At 45.7% G+C, this 5013-nt stretch overlaps 1 protein-coding gene across 2 annotated transcripts in view; it reads left to right on the forward strand.

Moving 5' to 3' along the window:
- The first annotated feature begins 328 nt into the window (after positions 1-328).
- Positions 329-5013, forward strand: part of Epb41l5 (erythrocyte membrane protein band 4.1 like 5) — a 113061-nt gene continuing 108376 nt past the window's right edge. Inside the window, exon 1 of one of the 2 annotated variants that reach the window (XM_013346693.2) lies at positions 329-482. The gene's annotated coding sequence lies outside the window, so the exon portion shown is untranslated. Of the gene's footprint in view, positions 483-671; positions 848-5013 lie in introns of those variants that run through there. The other variant, XM_026779806.1, reaches the window with a different exon arrangement.

Raw genomic sequence — 5013 nt, forward strand, 5'->3', positions numbered from 1 at the left:
GTGTGCATCAACATGCCAGGCATTTTCCCCTCTTTGTTGTTTTATTTTTTGATTAGTGAACCAGTGTAGCAGCCAGGTTTCCAAACACCTAATAGGGCCCTCTGAATAAGCCTAAGTTTTGTGTGCAAGTGCAACAGGTGACTCCTAAACTGTAGTTTCCTATTCTTCTTGGCTCCACCTGGCGTCGCCTGCTTAAATTCCTTCTCAGGAGGCTGATTTCCGGGGCGGCGCCATCGCCCCTTTAAGAGCCAAGCACCCTGTCCTTCGGGGCGGGGCTTGGGTAGGGTTTTAAGGGGCGTGCCCGCGGGCGGCCGGGGTCCTCCGGGGATTAGCGCAGGGTGGGCTCGCCCCTCGCGCCGCCATTTCTCTGCGTTTTCGGAGACCCGTCCTCCCGTCGGGCTGGCTGGGCGTCTGTCCCCAAGGGTCGCGCGCGCCTGTCGTCGTGGTCTCGGTCGCTACACAGTCTTCACCCCCTAGGAAAGGTAAGTGTGGCCCCGGGTGTCCAGTTCGCTCCGCTCACGGAGCGTAGCCTGGGCCGCCCCGGGTACGCGGCCCGGCTCCCCGAGCGACGCCGCGGGCTGGGAGGGGAGTGGCGGCGGCGGCGGCCAATGGGGCTGGGCGCTGAGTTTCGGGCGATACCGAGCGGCGGCGGCCGGGGGCCCGGCGCGTAGCCGGGGTCTTGGGCGTTGCGGAAGGAACTCTGCGCCCCCCTGACCTCCGTGTACCCGTGCGGTTAGGGGAAGGTCTCCTCGAGTGTCAGCTCGTCAGGATCGTGGGTAGACGCACACCCGAGGGGACGTGCAAGCTTGCTCGCGACCGACTGAAACTCGGGAATCGCGTGAGGCAGGTGCGTTCCCGGGAACCGCCAAGGCCGAAGGCGCTTCCCGCCCCCACGCGTAGCGCGCGTCGGGTAATGATGGGTCCTCGGGTGGGTAGCAGATAATTGTGTCTGTCTCTGTGTGGTTACTGCAGTCTCTCGGGTTCTGCTTTAACAGCGAGAAGACCCCAGTCTCCGAAGTTGTTTGGCAATAGTTTAAAATTACTAGTAGTGTTTTCTTCATAAGAGTTAGAGATTAGCCCACCAATAAATCCTTAACGTAACTCACAGCTACGCTAACCCCAGTTGCAGCATAAACTGAGGCTGAGCCTCACTTACTGTAGTGGGTTACTTGTACGTGTCTCCCTGGTCGCTTCAGGATCTTTTTAACACCCCCCCTCCCCCCGCCGCTGCCTGTTCTTTTTCTTTTGATACTGGGAACCTAATTCGCATTTTGGAGCTCACTAGGCTGACCTAAATACTTAAACATGTTTTTTGTTTTGGGACTTTAACTTGTTTGGGAAAATCGATGTGCGGAATTTTCCTGCGTTTAGTTTCTTTCTCAGTTACGTTTTCTATTGCGGGAGATAACTGGGATGAAAGATACTGGTGCCTTTAGGACATTTTCTGTATGTTGGCAATATTACTGTGGAAAAAAAAAAATCAGTGACTCGCCCCAAGATACATGTGCTTTACCGCTCAGGAATGTCGTGTTGGATACCCAGAGTTCGATCCCTAGCACTGCAAAAAGAAGAACCAAAAGGGGCGGAGGTGTAGTTGGCCTTCAGTGATGTATGGAGTATGCACGACATGACAAACTTGAGGTGGAGGGTGGGTAATGCAGTGCTTGGTTAAGTAGGAAATTGGTTGTTTTAGTTTTCATTTCTGTGATTGAAAAGGAAATTTACTTACTAGAAACTATGTAACTCCTGGCCCCAGATTATCAGGTTGTTGATTTTTAGAGACAGTGTCTCTCTATGCAGCCCAGGCTCACTTGGAATTTGCAATATGTACAGCCCAGGTTGGCTTGAAACCTAGAATTCTGTTTCTGCCTTCCGCGGACTGGGATTATTTTGTTAGTCACTTTTATTATCCTCTTTTAGGATTTGCTTCTTCAAATAGTACCATGTTCTAATGTATTTTTACCCTATAACATTGGTTTTTTTATTGATTGTCTAACATGTATATCATGGCAAACAGTTTGAATCATCCCTTACAATAAACAAGTCAGCCGAGGTCCCTGCCCTTGTGCAGGGAGGGAGACTAGCCAGTAACAAAAGTCAATTAAATATTTAATTACAGTTTCTTTCCATATTTTTTAGAAAAACCTGTGTACTAACAGGGCCATCGATTCCAGCCTCGGGATCAGAGGGTGCTTTTCTGGACAGAGTTAATCATCTAAAGAGGGGAAAGAATGGGAGATGAGCGGACAAAGATTATCCCAGAAAGATGATGAGCCGCTAATGAAGAAAGTTCTGGAATTAGAAATATGCACTAGAGCAGCTACAGCAAATAGCTAGAAGGGCGCCTAGGTCCAGAAGGAGGAGCCAGAGCTGTCAAAGATTTCAAAGGGAATCCGATTTGTGGTGGTTGATAATCCACCCATGCACCAACTGGAGCACTGAAGACCTGGGAAGGGCAGGTGGGATGAGGAAACAGAAATGGGGGGGGTACTTTTTTTTTCTTAACTCTCAATTTTTTTTTTTTAAGATTTAGAAACTTAAGTCACACATCCCATATATTCTTATGACCTCTGGATTAACTCTCTACAGAGAACACCTTCCTTAAATCGTCTGCATTTTGTAGTTTCTATGTATGTGTCTGAGGATGTATGTGGATTATATCTCAAAGTATTATAATATCTTTTTCAGTTTGCACTTAATTTGATACTTCACTTATAAATTTAGTCTAAGACATGTTGACAGAGGTTTCTGTCCTTCCCTGTCCCACAGCCATTCAGTCCCAAAGAAACACACAGAGGTCTACATTAATCATAAATATGTTGGCCTATTAGCTCAGACTTCTTATTAACTCTTACCTCCTACATTAATCCATAATTCTTGTCGGTCAGCCACGTGGCTTGGTAGCTTTTATCAGTGAGACAGTCGATTCCTCTGTGTCTGGGTGTCAGCGGCAGACTGAGTCTTTCCTCTTCCCAGAATTCTCCTGTTCTTGTCTTCCCACCTCTACTTCCTACCTGGTCACCCCACCTATACTTCCTGCCTGGCTGCTGGCCAATCAGCGTTTTAGGAAAACAGTACAAGACCATTGTCCCACAGCAAAGACAGGTTTGGTTTGTTTAAGAGAATGTATCACTATGTCACCTTGACTAGCCTGGAAGTCTATGTAGATCAGTTTATACCATCACTCACTGAACTCTTTGCATTATGATAAATGTATGAATTTCTTAAGTCAGTTAGGCTAAGAGTAATTTTGTTCCTGTGACTTAGAAATAGAATTGCTGCATATAGCCTATGCAGTTTAAAAACTTGTTGAAATAGGATAGTGTGTGAAGATGTATAGAAGCATTCTGCCTCCTCTTCCCTGCTGCATGGACATCCCACCAGGGACCTCACCTCCACTGATGTGTATTAGTCCATACGTGTGAGTATGTCAGAGACAAGCCGTAGGAGCTCTTGCACCATTCTGTACTAGGTGTACAGGGACAGACATCTTTTTCTGGACTTTGCTTGTGCAGTGCTGGACATGTCAGGGGCAACCCACTCTATTTTTTTTTTTTTTTTTTTTTTTTTTGGTTTTTCGAGACAGGGTTTCTCTGTAGCTTTGGAGCCTGTCCTGGAACTCCCTTTGTAGACCATGCTGGCCTCGAACTCACAGAGATCCACCTGCCTCTGCCTCCTGAGTGTACTTTTTTAAAAAATTGTTTTTATTGATCTATGTATTTTTCTCCACTCCCCTCTCTCCCTCTCCCCTCCCCTTCAACCCTCTCCCATGATCCCCATGCTCCCAATTTACTCAGGAGATCTTGTCTTTTTCTACCTCCCATGTAGATTGGATCTATGTAAGTCTCTCTTAGGGTCCTCATTGTTGTCTAGGTTCTCTGGGATTGTGAATTGTAGGCTGGTTTTTCTTTGCTTTGTTTCTAAAAGTCACTTATGAGTGAGAACATATGATACTTGTCTTTCTGAGTCTGGGTTACCTCACTCAGTATGATGTTTTCTAGATCCATCCATTTGCCCACAAATTTCAAGATGTTATTTTTTTCTCCTATGTAGTGCTCCATTATGTAGATAAACCACATTTTCTTTATCCATTCTTCGGTCGAGGGGCATTTAGGTTGTTTCCAGGTTCTGGCTATGACAAACAAAGCTGCTATGAACATAGTTGATTGAGCACATATCCTTGTGGCATGATTGAGCATCCTTTGGATATATACCCAAAAGTGGTATTACTGGATCTTGAGGAAGGTAGTTTCCTAATTTTCTGAGAAATCGCTACACTGACATCCAGAGGGGTTGTACCAGCTTGCATTCCCACCAGAAGTGTTCCCTTTTCCCCACAGCTTCTGCAATATAAGTTGTCATCAGTGTTTTTGATCTTGGCCATTCTTACAGGTGTAAGATGGAATCTCAGAGCTGTGATTTGCATTTCTCTGATGGCTAAGGGTGTTGAGCATTTCCTTAAGTCTTTCAGCCATTTGAGATTCCTCTGTTGAGAGTTCTCTGTTTAGGTCTGTACCCCATTTTTTATTGGATTATTTGTCATTTTGGTGACCAATTTCTTGAGTTCTTTGTTATTTTGGAGATCAGCCCTCTGTCCAATGTGAGGTTTTTACTTATTTATTTTTTATTTGAGACAGAGTCCATGCTGCCTAGGTTGGCCTAGAACTTGCTATTGGCCAGGGATAATCTTGCCCCTTCTGCCTGCCCAGTACTGGGGTTACAGGGTGTGCCACCGTGCCTGGCTTCTATCTGATTGTTTAGTCTCGATCTTTTACTATGTAGTGATGGGGGGTGGGCACACTTCATGCCAGTTGCAGATTTGGATCTCTCCTTCCAACTTACGTGGGTTCTGGGGATCCAGTTCAGATGTCAGGCTTTGTGTCCAGGATCTTTACTGGACACAAGCTGCCTTTTTTTTCTTCTTCAGTTTTTGGTTTTTTGGTTTTTTTGTTTTGTTTTGTTTATTTATTTATTTATTTTTTATTTTTTATTTTTTTTCTTTTTTGGTTTTTC

The sequence above is a fragment of the Microtus ochrogaster genome, chromosome 6 (genome assembly GCF_000317375.1).
Source record: "Microtus ochrogaster isolate Prairie Vole_2 chromosome 6, MicOch1.0, whole genome shotgun sequence".
Taxonomy (NCBI): Eukaryota; Metazoa; Chordata; class Mammalia; order Rodentia; family Cricetidae; genus Microtus; species Microtus ochrogaster.